Source organism: Pleurodeles waltl, chromosome 6 (genome assembly GCF_031143425.1).
Source record: "Pleurodeles waltl isolate 20211129_DDA chromosome 6, aPleWal1.hap1.20221129, whole genome shotgun sequence".
In the NCBI taxonomy this organism is placed as follows: Eukaryota; Metazoa; Chordata; class Amphibia; order Caudata; family Salamandridae; genus Pleurodeles; species Pleurodeles waltl.
This window is the reverse complement of record NC_090445.1, coordinates 545,394,156-545,414,449: the sequence shown is the minus strand read 5'-3', so window position 1 is coordinate 545,414,449 and position 20,294 is coordinate 545,394,156. Positions and strand designations below refer to the sequence as shown.

The following is a 20,294-nucleotide window of genomic DNA, read 5'->3' as shown; positions in this document are numbered from 1 at the left end:
TATTTATGCTATACTAAGTTGTTTGAACCTCGAAATCAAGGACACCTGTGATTATGAGGCATACAATGACCACTGAAAAGTGTTAACATGAAGCTTCGGAAACAGAGTTCTTATTGATCAAAAAATAGAACTAATTTTTTTTTTTTTTACTATGTGACCATTAAGTGCTGAAAAAAAGGTGTGCTTAATTTGGGTTTGAGCAGGAGATGAGGCAGGAATTCTCAGAGTGTACATGTCAACTAATGTTACTCAGGAATGTAAGACTTCAGCCATAAAAAGAATTAACAATATGAATGTGAAGAACGAGTTACTTACCTTCGGTAACGACTTTTCTGGTGGATACATTAGCTACCTGTGGATTCCTCACCTCATGAATACTCCCATGGCGCCAGCATTCTACGGAAATCTTCTTACTAGTCTCTGCACGTCGACGAGGACGTCACTGTCTCGCACGCGACGCCGTCTGACGTCATACAGGCAATAAGAGGTCCTCGACGACGTGCGGACGTCAGTACCAATCATTTTTTACGTGCATGAGAACAACCAGGCAATGCAATGAAAGAACAAAGCAACATCCATTATATTGTAAAAATACACCACATTGTATGAATAACTGTAAATCCTTTTATGTACATATATATATATATATATAAAACTCTCTCTTTTTAAAATATATACACACACCAAGTATATACATAAAGATATATACACATATACATATATATATATATATATATATATATATATATATATATATATATAAATATATTATATATACATCTATTGCACCCTCAAAGACCAAGAGGAGCGCACTCAAGGATTACTTGGCAAGACCATAAAGGCAACGGGGAGGCGGGTGGGACCGTGAGGAATCCACAGGTAGCTAATGTATCCACCAGAAAAGTCGTTACCGAAGGTAAGTAACTCGTTCTTCTGATGGATACAACTACCTGTGGATTCCTCACCTCATGAATAGAGTCCCAAAGCAGTACCACGCCCGGCGGTGGGTGCCTAAATGGTCAAACCAAGAAATCCTGCAGCACTGACCGTGCAAAATGGCCGTCCCTTCTAACCTCAGAATCTAAACAGTAATGTTTTGCAAAAGTGTGAAGGGACGACCAAGTTGCGGCCTTGCAGATGTCGACCACAGGAACACCTCTGGCTAAGGCCGAAGTGGCCGACTTAGCTCTGGTGGAATGAGCTCTAATGCCCTCAGGAGGATCCTTCTTTGCCAAAGAGTAACATATTTTAATGCAAAGAACAACCCACCTGGATAGTGTTCTCTTGTGGACTGCCTTTCCTCTCCTCTTGCCCACGTATCCAATAAACAGCTGATCCTCCAGCCTGAAATCCTTTGTTCTATCGATAAAGAAGCTCAACGCTCTCTTTGGGTCCAGACGGTGCAGTCTTTCTTCCTCTTTGGAAGGATGAGGCGGAGGATAGAACGTGGACAAAGTAATTGCCTGAGCCAAATGGAAGGGTGAAACAACCTTCGGGAGGAAAGCAGCCTTGGTCCTCAACACCACCTTATCCCCATAAAAAGTTGTATAAGGGGGTTTTACTGATAAGGCCTGCAACTCACTCACTCTCCTTGCTGATGTTATAGCTATCAGGAAGACTGTTTTTAAAACCAAATACCTCAAGGGGCAAGAATGCATAGGTTCAAAAGGGGACCCCATAAGGAAAGTCAGGACTAAGGACAAATCCCATTGCGGCATAACGAATGGCTTTGGAGGATATTGATTTAGAAGACCTTTCAAGAATCTGATAACAATAGGGGATTTAAATAAAGATGGTTGGTCTGGAAGACATATGAAGGCTGACAAGGCCGATAAATAACCTTTAATGGTAGCCACTGCACAACCTTTCTGCGCCAGAGATAGAGCAAAAGACAAAACGTCCGATAGATGAGCATGCAAAGGATCAATCTGCCTCTCTCCACACCACGCAACAAATTTAGACCACCTATTAGCGTAGACAGATTTAGTGGAGTGTCGCCTGGCCGCTAATATAACATCCACTACCTCAGGCGGGAGAGAGAAGGAACTCAGGTTGCCCCGTTCAATCTCCAGGCATGTAGGTGCAGACTCTGGAGGTTGGGGTGTAGAACCTGCCCCTGCGACTGTGAGAGGAGGTCTGCCCTGAAAGGGAGACGGAGCGGCGGGCACGTTGAGAGTTGGAGAAGGTCGGAGTACCACACCCTCCTTGGCCAATCCGGAGCTATTAAGATTACTAGAGCCCGGTCTTGGCGAATCTTCCTCAATACTCGAGTAATCAAGGGTATGGGAGGAAACGCGTAAAGCAACTGGCCGCACCAGGTCATTTGAAACGCGTCCCCCAACGCTTCCTGCATCGGATACTGAAGGCTGCAGAACAACGGACAATGCGCGTTCTCTCGAGTGGCGAACAGATCTACCCGAGGAAAACCCCACTTCTGGAAGATTAAACGGACTTGATCTGGATGGAGACGCCACTCGTGGTCTGCCGAGAAGTGGCGACTGAGACTGTCCGCACGCACGTTCAAGACTCCGGCCAGATGGTTTGCTATCAAGCAAATCCGATGGTCCTTTGCCCAGGACCATAGTCGAAGAGCTTCTCTGCAGAGAAGGTACGACCCCACTCCTCCCTGCTTGTTTATGTACCACATCGTGGTAGTATTGTCCGTTAGGACCTGTACCGACTGACCACGAAGGGAAGGGAGGAAGGCCTTGAGAGCCAGACGTACAGCCCGTAACTCTAACAGATTGATGTGAAAAATCTGTTCCTCTGGAGACCAAAGACCTTTGATCTCCAGATCCCCCAGATGAGCTCCCCACCCTAGAGTGGAAGCATCCGTTATGACTGTGGCCACTGGTGGCGACTGCTGGAACGGCTTTCCTTGTGAAAGATTGTTGCTTGCAATCCACCACTTCAAATCCACAGCAGCATCTCTGGAGATCTTGACAGTACCCTCTAGATCCCCTCTGTGTTGAGACCACTGCCTTCGGAGGCACCACTGAAGAGCCCTCATGTGCCAGCGAGCATGCGTGACCAACAGAATGCAGGAGGCAAAAAGACAGAGCAGACGAAGGACCTTGAGGACTGGAACTACCGCTCCATTTCGAAACATTGGAACCAAATCCTGAATATCTTGAATCCGCTGAGGCGGAGGAAAGGCCCGACCCAATGTTGTATCCAGTACTGCCCCTATGAACAGGAGGCGCTGAGAGGGCTCCAGGTGAGATTTGGGCTCGTTCACCGAAAAGCCCAGGTCGAACAACAACTGGGTTGTTGACTGCAGATGACGCAACACAAGCTCCGGGGACTTGGCTTTGATCAACCAATCGTCCAAGTAAGGGAATACTGCTATCCCCTTCCTTCTGAGCTCTGCCGCAACCACCGACATCACCTTCGTGAAGACTCGAGGTGCTGAAGTAAGACCAAACGGAAGGACCGCAAACTGGTAGTGTTGCGATCCCACCACAAACCGGAGATACTTCCTGTGTGACTTGAGTATCGGGATATGAAAGTAAGCATCCTGCAAGTCGACAGACACCATCCAGTCTTCCATGTTCAACGCCAAAAGCACCTGTGCTAGGGTCAGCATCTTGAACTTTTCCTGCTTGAGGAACCAATTCAAGATCCTCAGGTCCAGAATTGGTCTCAAACGACCATCCTTCTTGGGAATCAGGAAATACCTTGAGTAAACTCCTTGACCCCTTTCCTGCTCCGGGACCAACTCCACCGCGCCCTTTAAAAGGAGGACTTCTACCTCCTGTTCTAGCAACAGGAGGTGTTCTTGTGAACAATACGAAGGGCGGGGCGGGATGAGGGGCGGAAACTCCCGAAAGGGAAGGGTGTAGCCTTTTCCCACAACACTGAGAACCCAAGTGTCCGACGTAACAGTCTCCCATTTGGTGAGAAAATGCTGTAATCTTCCCCCTACAGGAGAGGAGTGAGTGGGAAATGGTGGAAGCCTAAGGCTGCTTCCCCTGCTGCACCCCGCCAGAGGATGAGGAAGAGGCAGAGTGCTGCTGAGAGGCTCCCCTGGTGCGGACCCTACCCCTCCCCCTAAAAGATCTATAGGGGTGGGAAGAGGCAGGTTGCTGATATCTTCCCCGAAAGGAAGAGGAGGAAGAGCCACGCCCAAATCCACGAAACCTCCTGAAGAATCTGGAAGAGGCCGTGGAAGAAGGAGCTTGGAGTCCCAACGACTTAGCCGTGGCCCTGCTCTCCTTAAAACGTTCCAAGGCCGAATCAGCCTTAGCCCCAAACAGTTTGTCCCCATCAAACGGGAGATCCAACAATGTGGACTGTACATCTGCCGAAAAGCCCGAGTTACGGAGCCAGGCCTGTCTCCTTTCCACCACAGTTGTGCCCATTGCTCTGGCTACCGAGTCGGTGGTATCCAGTCCCGTCTGGATAATTTGGGTCGCAGCAGCCTGGGCATCAGAGACAAGATCCAAAAGACCCTGGGGAAGCTCTGTAAACGAAGAGGAGATGTCATCCATCAGAGCATGAATATACCTCCCCAGGATACAGGTCGCATTAGTGGCCTTTAACGCCAGACTGCAGGACGAAAAAATCTTCTTCGACTGCGCCTCTAGCTTTTTTGAGTCTCTGTCCCCAGGCACCGTCGGGAAAGAACCAGGCGCTGACTTGGACGAACAGGAGGCCTGCACTACCAAGCTCTCCGGCGTAGGGTGCCTAGATAGGAAACCAGGATCAGTTGGAGCCGTCCGATACCTCCTGGCCACGGCTCTGTGAACTGCTGGGGAAGATGCCGGCCTCTTCCACACCTCTAAAACCGGATCCAGCAGAGCGTCATTAAAAGGTAACAGAGGCTCCGCCGCGGCTGAGGCCGGATGCAACACCTCCGTCAAAAGGTTTTGTTTTGCCTCCACCACCGGCAAAAGCAGGTCCAAAAAACTAGCTGCCTTCCGTACCACTGTATGAAAGGAAGCAGCTTCCTCAGTATATTCCCCCGGGGACGAAAGGTCCCACTCAGGGGAAGTGTCCAGCCCACTGGCCGACTCCAGTCCACGCAGCCCATCACCCGAGTCCTCTAGCTCTCCTTCCTCTAGGGCTCGTTGGTACTCCTGCTCTTCTAGTACCCGGAGAGCACGCCTCCTTGAATGCAGTCGTTGCTCAATCCGCGGAGTCGACAATGCCTCCGCCGAAGTCGGAGATCGGCGCCGATCTTCCGAAGCCACCGACGCCGCATCCGGCGCCACGGGTAACTTCGGCGCCGACTGAAGAGCAGCTGAAACAGATGGACCCACCGGAGTCACAGGCCGAAATCTCGACGTCGACGGGATGGAAATCCCTGGGGCCAATCCCTCCGAAGCCACCGGAGCGGCCACCGGCGCCGACACTGGCGCCGAGCCCACGTTCCCAAACGGGAGAAAGGGCATAAAGGGTGCCGGCCGAAGAGGCGCAGGATCACCCAAAGAAAAGGCCAAAGGCCCAGCCGGAGCACCCCCTGGAGCCATCTGTTGGAAGATGGCATACATCGCATTCAAGAATGCGGAACTATCGGCTCCAGGGGTGGGAAAAGCCGGATACTGGGGTGCCTGTCTCGGAGGCGACCCCGACTCCGGCCTCGGCGTCTGCGCCGGAGAAAACACTTGAGGCTCCAATACCTCAATCACCGACGCCTGTCCAGGCGAAGTTGGTGACGCCGGAGAGGGCAACGGCGTCGAAGGATGCGGCGTCACCGTGGGGCTGACCTCCCATGTCTTTCGGCGCCGATCCGGAGACCTGGAACGAGCCTCCCTTGAATGACGCCGAGATTCTCTACGGCGCCGGGAGTCTCGATGACGCCGATGTTTTGGAGAAGACTTCTTGTGATGCTTCTCCTTTGACTTGGCCATAAACAGCTTCGCCTCACGTTCTTTAAGGGCCTTCGGATTCATGTGCTGACATGAATCACAAGTCGAGACGTCGTGGTCGGAGCTCAAACACCAAAGGCAATCGGAATGAGGATCCGTCACCGACATCTTGCCTCCACACTCACGACAAGGCTTAAATCCAGACTTTCTCTGCGACATTATTTCCACAGAGAAAGAGTACGCAGCAAGATATACACTGTAACCGCAAGAGTAACAGTTGCTCCCTCGAAGATATCCGTTTCGAATGCACGGAAAAAAGGGAACTGACGTCCGCACGTCGTCGAGGACCTCTTATTGCCTGTATGACGTCAGACGGCGTCGCGTGCGAGACAGTGACGTCCTCGTCGACGTGCAGAGACTAGTAAGAAGATTTCCGTAGAATGCTGGCGCCATGGGAGTATTCATGAGGTGAGGAATCCACAGGTAGTTGTATCCATCAGAAATGTTTGTTTACAACTCCACGAAGCAAAAAGACAAAAAAGGTCAGAATCACAGCTTCCCATATACAAATGAAGTTGTACACATCCAACTCTCACTGTGCGAAACATGCACCATCCACTTCGGATATTATAACATTATTAGGCAGCAATTCATGAAGTTTGAAAACAACTATATCAATAATACAGGAACTACTTGCAGCACAAAAGACCCAACAGACTACAGAGTAAGGGGCAGTCCAAAAAGAAGCATTGAACAGCAGCAGCTTTTGTGCCACATGCGAGGTAATGAGAGCTGATCCTCTTGAGAGTCTTAATATTTCTATTCCTAAGAGGACTACGCAAGAACCTACACAGGTTTTGCAAGAGTGTGCACTTTGTCCAATTCCTTTTCCCAGCAAGTCAGAAAATCTTCATGCCAGGTCCTTAATTTCAATTGCTAGTGTTGTTTTTTCAATATAAATATGTATTTTAACTACATTTGACTTACAGAACTTTTTTACAGTTGGCCACACCAAGCCACAGGATGAGAAATGCATTGGGGATGACTTTAGGAAGCCTAGATGCACCAGACGATTGAATATAACATTATCATTGGTTGGTGGATTCAGTGTACCAGGCACTCACGCCCCATCCAGGTCTAGTGCCCTTGGCATCATGTGCACCACATTTGGGCACGTGCAGGTTTGCAGATAACATTATCAGACACCTTTTCTTTTAAGGAAATAATTATCCAAAGAAAACAAGCACATAAAAGCTCAAGTTTTCAAAGAAAGCCAAATGTACAAGTGATTTACCTTCGGTAACGATATATCTGGTAGAGACATATTCTAGTTGCAGATTCCTTACCTTAGAATTTTCCCGCAGGCGTCAGACTGGATGCGGATATTATTTTCTTCGTACAATACCCTTGTGCGTCGATAGGTGGTGTCGGTCGACTCTGTGGGCGTCGTAGTAGCCGTGATGACATTGGGAGTAGTACACAGACGACGCCTCAGTGCAGTGACATCAGTTTCTTTTAACGACTTTCCACGCTAAAGCGCAGCGCCACAAAGAACCCTGAAATTGGTGCACCAGAGCTAAGGCCCTGAATGGGAAAGCTCTGTGCCTAGAAATCATTTTGCAAGAGGGAGAGGATTGGTGGGTCGGTAAAGAATCTGCAACTAGAATATGTCTCTACCAGAAATATCGTTACCTAAGGTAAGTAACTTGCACATCTGATAGAGACTTCTAGTTGCAGATTCCTTACCTTAGAATAGAAACCCAAGCAATGCCATCCGCGGAGGTGGGCTGCGAACCAAGATCATACTAGAAAGTCCTGCAGGACCGAACAACCAAAGTAGCCGTCCCGACGAACCTGACTGTCCAGGCAGTAATGTTTAGTAAATGTGTGCAAGGATGCCCGCGTGGCTGCCTGGCAGATATCCAGGACCGGAGCTCCGCATGCTGATGCAGTGGAAGCAGCAGTTGCTCTGGTGGAATGAGCATGCAAGCCCTCAGGGGGTTGCTTCTTTGCCAAAGCGTAGCACATCTTGATGCAAAGAAGTACCCATCGAGAGATGGTAAGTTTTTGCACCGCAGTCCCTCAGGATGGAGACGCCATTCGTGATTGGCTATGCATCGACAGCTGAGTTTTTCTGCTCTGGGGTTCAGAGAGCCTGCCAGATGTAAAACCACCAGGGTAATGTTCATATATACCAGCCATGTCCAGAGACGCAGTGCCTACTGACAAAGGGTCCAGGACCCTACTCCTCCCTGTCTGTTGCAGTACCACATGGCAGTAGTGTTGCTCATGAACAGTTGCATTTGAGAGAGGGATGAAATGCTTTCAACGCAGGCCTGATCTCCCAAACCTCCAGAAGATTGATATGTAGCCCCAAGGCCTCTGATCTCAGCCTCTCCCATGTGGACGCCTCATCCCAGAAGCGGCGCGTCCGTCACTATGGATAGAACTGCTTGGGGAAGGGAGATCACTCAGAGAACTGGACCATGTCGGAGAGATTTTCCTGATGCTGCTCCCACTGGAATTTCAAGTCCCACTGCAGAGCCTGCTTATGCCATCTAGCATGTTTCACTAGCCATGAGGCCCGTCAGCCTCTGAGCCAGTCTCACCGAAACCCAAGATAGAGGCTGAAAAATCTGAATCATAGCCTGAAAGTCCTGGACCCGCTTTTCAGGAGGATAGGCCCGAAACTGCACTGTGTCCAAAACAGCTCTGATGCAAGGGAGCATCTGAGAGGGAGTCACATGTCACTTTGACACGTTTATAGTGAACTCCTGCGTGTGGAGGAGGTATGCCATAGTCTGAAGGGGAGAGATGACTTTCTGGGACGAGTCCACCAGTCGTCGAGGAAGTGGAAGACTGAAACCCACAACCTCTGCATTGCCATCACTCTCGTGAACACTTGAGGGGTGCTGTTAAGGCCGAAGGGGAGCATGGTAAATTTAATTGTAGGTAAGGTCTGTGGGCAGGCAGGATGGCAATATGAAAATAAGAGTTGTGCAAGTCCAATGCTACCATCCAGTCTTCTGGGTCCAAGGCAGACAGGACCCAAGCCAGGGTGAGCATTTTGAATTTCTCCTTCTTGAGAAAGAGATTGAGGTCCTGAAGATCTAGGGCAGGACGTAAGCCATTGTCTTTTCTGGGCATCAGAAAGTAGCGGGAATAACAACCCAGACCTATGTCTGGCGCAGGGACCCTCTCTATGGCTCCCTTGGCCAAGAGAGACGCAACTTCCTGGCAGAGAAGTGCCCAATGATCCTTCAGAATATGGCTGACTGATGGAGAAATGGCTGGTGGGGCAGATTCGAAGGGGAGAGAGTGGCCCCTTCGAACAATCTGCAAAACCCACCTGTCTGTAGTGATGGATTCCCAGTGGAGCAGGTGATGGCGAATCCTGCCGCCAGCTGGACCGGAGTGAGGGGACGGGCTAGGAGGTTTTGAAGGCTGCAGCAGGGGTGGACTGGGCAGACCTCTGGTTCCCTGTCCCACGACCACATGGGATTCCGCATCCCCAGCCATGCAGAGGCTAAACAGCATGTGTGGCACAGTGGCAGGGAATGGGACGTGAAAGCGAGCCCCTTCCATGGCCAAGAAAGGGGCGAAAGGCAGACTGCTGGGGACGAGGGACCGAGCCGTAGCCAGGGAGTCCTTGAACCTCTCCAAAGCCGAGCCCGTCTTGTTTCCAAAGAGACGGGAGCCATTAAAGGGCATGTCCATAAGAGTCTGCTGGACATCCCCTGAAAACCAGATTACGCAACCAGGAGTGGCACCTCAAGGCCACCATCGTTGCAACTGATCTACCTAAAGAGTCGGTCGTGTCCAGCCCACATCTGATAGTGAGCTTTGCTGAGTCTCTCCCATTGGTAACAGCTTGGGAGACAATAGCACAGGCCGCCTCCGGTATCTGTGGCAAGCAGAACCTGTGCAACTATGTCCCAAAGAGAGTGGGTATAGTGGCTCAAAAGGCATGCAGTGTTCACCGACCACAGCGCAAGACTGGAGTAAGAAAACATCAACTTCTCAAATTGTTCCAGTTTTCTTGAGTCCCCATCCGGAGGTGCGGAAGGGAATACGCCCAAGGATGAGGATGCTGGATGACAAGGCTATCAGGCATGGGGTGTTGGGACAGGAATTTAGGGTAGTTCGGAGAGGGCGATGGCGGTGTGCGATACTCCGGTTCACAGGAGCCCCTGTGTTGGGTCTGGACTAAGAATCCAAAAGGACATCATGAGGGCTTCATTGAATGGAAGAAGAGGCTCAGTTGTGGAAGCCCCTGGTTGAAGTACCTCAGTCAGGAGATTAGACCTGACCTGAACACTAGGCAGCTCAAGGCCAAGGACCTCAGCCGCCCTACTGACCACCATGGAATAAGTTGCTCCCTCCACCATAGCCACAGTAGGAGGACACAGAATGCCGGTGCCTGGAAAGGTATCCAGACCACTGGCCTCGCCTGCCGCTTCGAGAGGATCTTCTGTCGAGGGACCCCTCCAATCCGTCCCCGGATTCGTACCCATAAGAAAAAGGTTCAGAATTCAACCTAGGGTGAATAGGCTCCATTGAAGGAGACGGCATCGACCAATGCCAGTTGACTGAGTCGTCAGGCATCAGGATCAGGTCGACAATAGGCACCACTGATGTCGGGAGCGTCCACAATCAGACCAGCACCAGGAAAGGTCTCAATGGTACGACCAGTGCTGGTGCAGATCCAAGAGCGGATCCGGAAGGGACTTCGGTGGCCGGAACTGAAGCCACCGGCGCGGAACCCAAAGGCCCCCCGACTGAACCCCTTGAGCGCGAAGGCACCGTAGGGGGGGGGGGTCGGTCTGCCTAAAAATAAGGTGCATGGCCTTATAAACCTCCTTTAACTGGGAAGGGGTCGCCCCAGCTCCCGGAAACTCAGGGCGGCGCGGAGCAGACCCAGAAGCAAGCTCTGAAGAAGGAGGCCTCGAGTGACGACATTCCTCCCACGTCATATCTGCCGAGCGACAGGGTGAAGTTGAGGGATGACGGTATCTCTTAGACTTCTTCTTACCTTGACCCGAAGACTTCGAAGAAGAGTGGTGGTGGCTCTGCAACCGGTCTTGAGACCTTCCCTTTGTGCAAGACCTGGATCTATGCAGAGTCGAGCACCGGGCAGCCATAACCTAGGGGGGCCGCTCCCTCAAGGCCTTCGGGTACATGGCCCGGTACTCGCAGCATGACTTTGGGTCATGGTCACCCTCCAGGAATCACAAAAAGACCCGATGTAGGTCCGTCACCGACATCATGTGGTGACAGTCCTCGCACGGTTTGAAACCGATCTTCGACGATATCCCTCGACGCACCATAAAACTCACCAAAAAGTCAACATAAGAGTCGAAGTCTGTCAAAAAGAGACCAAGGGTAGCTCACTCCAGAACAGCGCGTGGCGCGGAAAGAAAAGAACTGATGTCACTGTGCTGAGGCAGCGTCTATGTTCTACTACTGACGTCATCACGGCGACTACGACACCAACGGAGTCGACCAACACCACCTACTGACGCGCAAGGGTATTGTTCGAAGAAAAAAATATCCGGATCCAGTTTGACCCCCGGGGGGAAAGTACTAAGTTAAGGAATCTGCAACTAGAAGTCTCTGCCAGATATATAAAAGCAGTCACAAAGTTCATAGGACTGAAAAACCACTCCAGGAGTCCATTTAATATAGCAAGTTTTAATGTATAACATCTTTCTGAGGTATTTAGTCCTTCCATTATTTCTTCAATATTTTCGCATTCCACTCATGGTAGAAACGTGGTGAACTATGCTGTCCTCAAAGTGCATCATCAAGTGGCCGATGTTTTGCACTGTTTCCCTCCAACTAAATCCATTCTTACACTCATTCTCCATTAAACACATGAAATACATCCTGAGGCACTGTGGACCAGTATGAAAATGTCACTTACCCAGTGTACATCTGTTCGTGGCATCAGTCGCAGTAGATTCGCATGTTCTGCAATAGCTCGCCATCTGGTGTTGGGCCGGAGTGTTACAAGTTGTTTTTCTTCGAAGAAGTCTTTCGAGTCACGGGACCGAGTGACTCCTCCTTTTGTCTCCATTGCGCATGGGCGTCGACTCTATCCTCGATTGTTTTTACCCGCAGAGGGTGAGGTAGGAGTTGAATTGTAGTAATAGTGCCCATGCAATGGAGTGACTAAGTATGCACCTATTTAAGGTTGAGATGATACATATATAAATAATTGAAGGTAACTTCTAAACTGCTACAGGCTACCGGGGAGGCGGGTGGGCACATGCGAATCTACTGCGACTGATGCCACGAACAGATGTACACTGGGTAAGTGACATTTTCAGTTCGATGGCATCTGTCGCTGTAGATACGCATGTTCTGCATAGACTAGTAAGCAGTTATTTCCCCAAAAGCGGTGGATCAGCCTGTAGGAGTGGAAGTAGTCTGAAATAATGTCCTTAATACGGCTTGACCTACTGTGGCTTGTTGTGCGGATAACACGTCTACACAGTAGTGCTTGGTGAATGTGTGAGGCGTAGACCATGTGGCTGCCTTACATATTTCTTGCATTGGGATGTTTCCTAGAAAGGCCATGGTAGCACCTTTCTTTCTGGTTGAGTGTGCCCTTGGTGTAATGGGCAGCTGTCGTTTAGCTTTAAGGTAGCAGATTTGGATGCATTTAACTATCCATCTGGCTATACCTTGTTTTGAAATTGGGTTTCCTGCGTGAGGTTTTTGAAATGCAATAAAGAGTTGTTTAGTCTTTCTGATGTTTTTTGTTCTGTCAATGTAATACATTAATGCTCTTTTGACATCTAATGTATGTAGTGCCCTTTCAGCTACGGTATCTGGCTGTGGAAAGAACACTGGAAGTTCCACTGTTTGATTTAGATGGAACGGTGAAATAACCTTTGGCAAAAATTTAGGATTGGTTCTTAGGACGACTTTATTTTTGTGTAGTTGTATAAAAGGTTCCTGTATAGTAAACGCCTGAATCTCGCTTACTCTTCTTAGGGAAGTAATGGCGATGAGAAATGCCACCTTCCAGGTTAGGAACTGTATGTCGTAGGAGTGCATGGGTTCAAAAGGTGGACCCATAAGTCTAGTTAGGACAACATTTAGGTTCCATGAAGGAACAGGTGGTGTTCTTGGTGGTATAATTCTCCTAAGGCCCTCCATGAATGCTTTAATGACTGGTATCCTATATAGGGAAGTTGAATAGGTAGTTTGCAGGTATGCAGATATTGCTGCAAGGTGAATCTTAATGGAAGAGAAAGCTAGGTTAGATTTTTGTAAGTGAAGCAAGTAACCCACTACCTGTTCTGGAGTTGTGTGTAATGGTTGTATTTGATTAATATGGCAGTAGCAAACAAACCTCTTCCATTTACTTGCATAGCAGTGCCTGGTGGATGGCCTTCTGGCTTGTTTTATGACTTCCATACATTCTTGGGTAAGTTGTAAGTGCCCGAATTCTAGGATTTCAGGAGCCAGATTGCTAGATTCAGCGATGCTGGATCTGGGTGTCTGATCTTTTGGTTGTGCTGTGTCAACAGATCTGGCCTGTTGGGCAATTTGATGCAGGGTACCACTGATAGGTCTAGCAGCGTTGTGTACCAGGGTTGCCTTGCCCAAGTTGGTGCTATCAATATGAGTTTGAGTTTGCTTTGACTGAGTTTGTTTACCAGGTAAGGAAGGAGAGGGAGAGGAGGAAAAGCGTAAGCAAATATCCCTGACCAGTTCATCAAAAGGGCATTGCCTTGGGATTGTTTGTGTGGGTATCTGGATGCGAAGTTTTGGCATTTTGCGTTCTCCCTTGTCGCAAACAAGTCTATCTGAGGTGTTCCCCAGAGTTTGAAATAAGTGTTCAGAATTTGGGGGTGAATTTCCCATTCGTGGACCTGTTGGTGATCTCGAGAGAGATTGTCTGCGAGTTGATTTTGTATCCCTGGTATAAACTGTGCAATTAGGCGAATTTGGTTGTGAATTGCCCAATGCCAAATTTTTTGTGCTAGCAGGCTTAACTGCGTGGAGTGCGTCCCCCCCTGCTTGTTTAGATAATACATTGTTGTCATGTTGTCTGTTTTGACGAGAATGTATTTGTGAACTATTATTGGTTGGAAAGCTTTTAGTGCTTGAAAAACTGCTAGAAGTTCTAGGTGATTGATATGCAGTTTTGTTTGATGTACGTTCCATTGTCCTTGTATGCTGTGTTGATCGAGGTGTGCTCCCCACCCTGTCATGGAAGCATCTGTTGTTATTACGTATTGTGGCACTGGGTCTTGGAAAGGCCGCCCCTTGTTTAAATTTATGTTGTTCCACCACAGAAGCGAGAGGTAAGTTTGGCGGTCTATTAACACCAGATCTAGAAGGTGACCCTGTGCTTGAGACCACTGTGATGCTAGGCATTGTTGTAAGGGCCTCATGTGCAGTCTTGCGTTTGGGACAATGGCTATGCATGATGACATCATGCCTAGGAGTTGTAATACCATCTTTGCTTGTATCTTTTGTGTTGGATACATGCGTTGTATGATGGTGTTGAAATTTTGAATTCTTTGTGGACTTGGAGTGGCTACTCCTTTTGATGTGTCTATTATGGCTCCCAGGTATTGTTGTACCTTGCGTGGCAGAATTTTGGATTTTGTGAAATTGACGGTGAACCCTAGTTTGAAGAGGGTTTGTATGATATGATTTGTGTGATTTGAGCACTCTATTAACGAATGGGCCTTGATTAGCCAGTCGTCTAGATATGGGAACACATGTATCTGCTGCCTTCTTATGTGTGCTGCGACTACCGCTAGACATTTGGTAAAGACTCTTGGTGCGGTTGTTAATCCGAAAGGCAGTACCTTGAATTGGTAATGTATTCCTTTGAATACAAACCTTAGGTATTTCCTGTGCGATGGGTGTATTGGTATATGGAAATAAGCATCCTTGAGGTCTAAAGTTGCCATGTAGTCGTGCAGCTTTAGCAATGGCAATACTTCTTGTAGTGTGACCATGTGGAAGTGGTCTGACTTGATGAAAGTGTTCACTACTCTGAGGTCTAGGATTGGTCTCAGTGTTTTGTCCTTCTTTGGTATCAGAAAGTACAGTGAGTAAACTCCTGTGTTTATTTGTGTGTTTGGCACTAATTCGATTGCATTCTTTTGCAATAGTGCCTGCACTTCTATCTCCAGGAGATTGGAATGGTGTGTTGTTAAATTTTGTGCTTTTGGTGGTATGTTTGGAGGGAATTGTAGAAATTCTATGCAATAACCATGTTGGATAATTGCTAGAACCCAAGTGTCTGTAGTGATTTTCTCCCATGCTCTGTAATAATGACCTATTCGTCCCCCCACTGGTGTTGTGTGGAGGGGGTGAGGGACATGTGAGTCACTGTTTAGTAGTAGGTGTTTTGGGGCTTTGGAATCTTCCTCTATTTCTAGGGAATTGCCCTCCTCTATATTGTCCCCGAAAACCTCCTCTATACTGTCCTTGGTAACTGGACGGTGTGGCTTGTGAGGTGCTGGCTTGTGTGCTTTGACCCCGAAACCCCCCTCGAAAGGGCGTTTTACGGAATGAGCTGTAATTCCCTCTGCTCTGCGGGGAGTAGAGTGCGCCCATGGCTTTGGCAGTGTCCGTATCTTTTTTGAGTTTTTCAATCGCTGTGTCCACTTCTGGACCGAACAGTTCTTTTTCATTAAAAGGCATATTGAGAACTGCTTGTTGAATCTCTGGTTTAAATCCAGACGTTCGGAGCCATGCATGCCTTCTGATAGTTACAGATGTATTAATTGTCCGTGCAGCTGTATCTGCAGCGTCCATGGAGGAGCGGATCTGGTTGTTAGAGATGGCCTGTCCCTCCTCAACCACTTGTTTTGCCCTATTTTGTAAGTCCTTGGGCAGATGTTCAATGAGATGTTGCATCTCGTCCCAGTGGGCTCTGTCATAGCACGCAAGTAGTGCCTGGGAGTTCGCGATGCGCCACTGATTTGCAGCTTGTGCTGCGACTCTTTTACCAGCTGCATCAAACTTGCGGCTTTCTTTATCTGGGGGTGGTGCATCTCCAGATGTGTGAGAGTTGGCCCTTTTCCTAGCTGCTCCTACAACGACAGAGTCTGGTGGCAGCTGTGTAGTGATGAAAACCGGGTCCGTAGGAGGCGGCTTATACTTTTTTTCTACCCTTGGTGTGATTGCCCTACTTTTAACCGGCTCCTTAAAGATGTCTTTTGCGTGGCGGAGCATACCAGGGAGCATAGGCAGGCTTTGGTATGAGCTGTGGGTGGAGGAGAGTGTGTTGAATAAGAAATCATCCTCGACCTGTTCTGAGTGGAGGCTTACGTGGTGAAATTGTGCTGCTCTAGCCACCACTTGAGAGTACGCGGTGCTGTCTTCTGGTGGAGATGGCTTCGCAGGGTATGCCTCCGGACTGTTATCTGACACTGGGGCGTCGTATAGGTCCCATGCGTCCTGATCTTGGTCACCCTGGCTCATGGTGGTGTGAGCTGGGGAGTGTGATGGAGTTTGTGCTGGTGAGACGTTAATCACAGGCGGAGGAGAGGGTGGTGGGGTAACTCTTTTCACCACTTTTGGTTGTGGTGTCTGTTCCGTCTGGAACTCCAACCTTCTCTTTCTCCTAATGGGGGGAAGGGTGCTTATTTTTCCTGTCCCCTGCTGTATGAAGATACGCTTTTGCGTATGGTCCACATCAGTTGCTTGCAGCTCTTCCTCAAACCTATGCTTCTGCATTTGGGAGGTTAGCGAGTGCTCTTCTGTATAAGAGCCTGAAGCTGGGTCGCTTGCAGTTTGTTTCGGCATCGAAACCCTGTCTGCGTGTTTTTTCGGCTCCGAGGTGACTCTTTTCTTTTTCGGGGCCGAAACCTCTCGGCGTCGATCTGTTTCGGTGCCGCTGTCTCGGCGTCGAGCCGTGTCGGCACCGGCATCTCGGTGTCGAGGCTTGTCTCCAGCACTTTCTCGGTCCCGAGAAGGCTGCGTGCCGGTGTCTCGACCGGAGTCGGACGATCTCGGCACTGTTTGGGCCTTTTTCGGTGCCGATGGTCGGTCACCGAATTTATGGGTCGAGCCATGGCCTGGTGGCAGTGGCGTCCCCTGGGCCTTGTAAATGTGTCTCTGTGTGGTTTTCGACGTCTTACTCACGGTTTGTGTATCGTCGAATCCTTCGGAGTCGGAGTCTTGGATCGAGAAGGTACCTTCCTCTTCCTGTTCCTTGAACTCCCGTTGGGCTGTCGGTGCGGACGCCATCTGAAGTCTTCTGGCTCGACGGTCTCGGAGTGTTTTTCGGGACCGGAACGCACGACAGGCCTCGCAGGTGTCTTCGCTGTGCTCAGGTGACAGGCACAGGTTGCAGACCAAGTGTTGGTCTGTGTAGGGGTATTTATTGTGGCATTTGGGGCAGAAACGAAACGGGGTCCGTTCCATCGGCGTTCTTCAGCACGCGGTCGGGCCGACCAGGCCCCGACGGAGGATCGAAAAAACTACCCCGAAGGGCACCGGAGCTCTTCGATCTTCGATGCGGTGTTGAATGTAAGTACGCCGATCCCGAACGCAACAATACCGACGAAAATCTTTCGAAATCAGCTAATTGTCCGTTCCGAAACTCGGAGCGACAGGAACACGTCCGAACCCGATGGCGGAAAAAAAACAATCGAGGATAGAGTCGACGCCCATGCGCAATGGAGACAAAAGGAGGAGTCACTCGGTCCCGTGACTCGAAAGACTTCTTCGAAGAAAAACAACTTGTAACACTCCGGCCCCAACACCAGATGGCGAGCTATTGCAGAACATGCGTATCTACAGCGACAGATGCCATCGAACATAACATTACTTTTCTAGCAGCCCAGTCAGTTTAGAGTACTCCTTCCCACACCTGAAGAGACGTCATTCAAGGTGTTCTGGCAACTTGGCTAATAGAACATAGATTAGGGACACTTGCTCAGTAAATGGAAAACACACAGACTGCATGACTAAACCTGTAGTGCATGATGGGACACTGCAGCTACTAGAAACCTTAAAGTGGGAATGGTAGCTTTCCCACATTAAACGTCTGAACAGGTGTACAATTCACTACGTTTTTTTTTTTTTTTTTACTTTTTACAAAGCGTTTCTGGAGTAACCTTAAATATTCTTTAAGGTGGCTGAAATGGTTTAGCTAACTATCTAAAAGCTGAAAGAATGAAGGTTAATAATGCTTTTTTAAACATCGTATTGCATAATTTGTTTTTTTTATTTAAAAAAAACAAAAACAAAAAACTTATTGAGGTTTTATCAAGAAAGCAAGCCAAGCCTGGCACAGACATCCATCCAGTATGATACAATAAAGGACACTGCGGTCACCATCCAATGTAAAACAATTTGTTGCACAGATACATTACAAAACAAACTTTAAGTGTTAAACTTCCAACATCCCCCTTTAATGTTTTTGTGGGCACACCCTGGCCTGGTACACTGGGCTCTCTAGGCCAAAATAGTCCATGCCATTTACCCACCCATCCAGGGAGGGGGTCTCAAAGCTATTCCATGGCTTTGCAATGTCACACTTGGCTATTAGCAGACCCTGCCAGAGCAGCACGCCCTTTTCCATCTGGTATTCTCCATATCATCCGCAATGTGCAGTAAAATCAATTTCAGTCTCTGGAAATCCTCCATCTCATCACTGTCTCCCAGAAATGTGTTGGGGCCAGACAGCTCCAGAAAGTATGTAGGAAATCCCCTGTGTCACTGCGTCACAGACAACACCCAGAGCCAATCAGCCCCTTTCTAAACAGCTGAGTTCTTCTGAGGTATGATGTAGTAGTTTACGTTGTGTAAGGCGGAACTGAGAGGCCATCACTGCTTACCTGGGAGCAGCCTCCAGTCTTCGACTTCAAGCTGCCCGAGATCCCGAGATTACAGCTCCTTCACTTTTACCAATGAGTCCGCCTGATGAAATAACAGTGTCTGTTAAAGAACAGTTGATGGGTTTTAATATCAGTGAGTAAGATGTTTGCCTCTACAGGGGAATATGCTGGGGTTTCAGCATTTGATGGCAAGTACTGTATAAGTGCATGCCGGAGATGGAGGTAGCACATGTGTAGTGCATTCGATATTCTTCCTGCAGCTCTGTGACGGACTTAATAGACCAGTTTAATCATGTCTCTCTGTGATGTTATGCCTTATGAGTCCCATTTAGCAAGGCCATGGAGCGCGCACACACCTAGGTAAGTATGGGCCCCCTCCAAAGAGGAGTCTCCAACCTAAGTTGGTTCTCCTCATCCCACGGCTTTCATAGCAAGAGGTCAACATCATTTGAGTGGAAATGAATAGAGATTGCAGTAGATTGCTGCCATAAAGCAAGTGTGGAAGGCAGTTGTGACCCATTACCCACCCTTCAACTGTGTAGGCTGGGTCTCTGAACCCCTCAAACCACCAGTCATTCAGCACCAGAAGGAATGCATTCTGTAATATGAAATCAGATCTGGAGTCTCTAAAAGGTGAGCCTTCAGCATTTTTGCAGGGCAATTCACAGCACTTCTCCAGTCCACAGGAGGTTGTGTATGAGAGCATTGGCCCTAGCAACTAAGCCTCTTCCAAACGGGAAGGGGAAAATTTGAAGGTGGTATAAATGTCTCAAAAGCGAGATCATTATAAAGATGGCTGAGTGGCCAAACAGGGATAACAGAAGACAGGTCCAAAATGTAATGTCCCTGGCCAATCCCACCAGCTGAGAGTGGAGGTTGGCCACATAAGCCAAGGCTCTGCTCTTGGAGATATATACCCCAGATATTTAAACCCAGGCAAAAGCACCCACAGCTCCAGGACCCACAGCATGACCGCTGGACACAAGGGCAACTGGATAAACAGAAGACTTATGAAGCTCTGAGTAGACCCCAAATATGTTCAGTATCTGCAGACCTCGCAGGCCCAACTTATCAGGTTTGTCAAGGAATAGTAGTAAGTAGTTGCCTACGTGTAGGGCGATTCTGTCAGTGACTGTTGGGGGACAAGCCTCAGAACAGTGCGTCAACCCTCACCCAGGCTACCAGTGGCTTTTTCACCAAGGCAAAGAATAATAGAGAGAGATGGAACCCCTGCCAGGTGCCTCTCTGACTAGTAAACCCATGCAACTGAATTACTGAACCCTACCTGGGCCTGGAGGTGGGTTACTGACCCCTACTACCAGGGCCTGGAGGTGGGTGTAGTGAAGTCTGACAGGGCTAATGAATTGTGACCCAAATTGTAGACGTGCAAGTAGTGTGAAGAGAGAGTTCCAATCCACTGAGTTACATGCCTTTTGAAAATCAACCATAAGCAAAGCTTGGTGACCCGGTAGACTAGCCCTCATCTCAATAGTATTACTAACCCTTCTGATATTATGTTGAGTAGTCCGTCAGTGCATAAATCCCGATTCATCGGGATGAACAAGTTTCACAATTATCTCAGCCAACCTATTGTTCAGCACTTTGGCCCACACATTAACCTCTATATTCAGCAGTGATATCGGTTGGTACTTCTCGCATTGTG

The 20,294-nt window shown here is 48.8% G+C and overlaps 1 protein-coding gene across 8 annotated transcripts in view; it reads right to left on the bottom strand.

Annotated features, from left to right (window-relative positions):
• Window positions 1-20,294, bottom strand: part of HIPK1 (homeodomain interacting protein kinase 1) — a 504,680-nt gene that overhangs the window by 219,702 nt on the left and 264,684 nt on the right. The window lies entirely within an intron of this gene.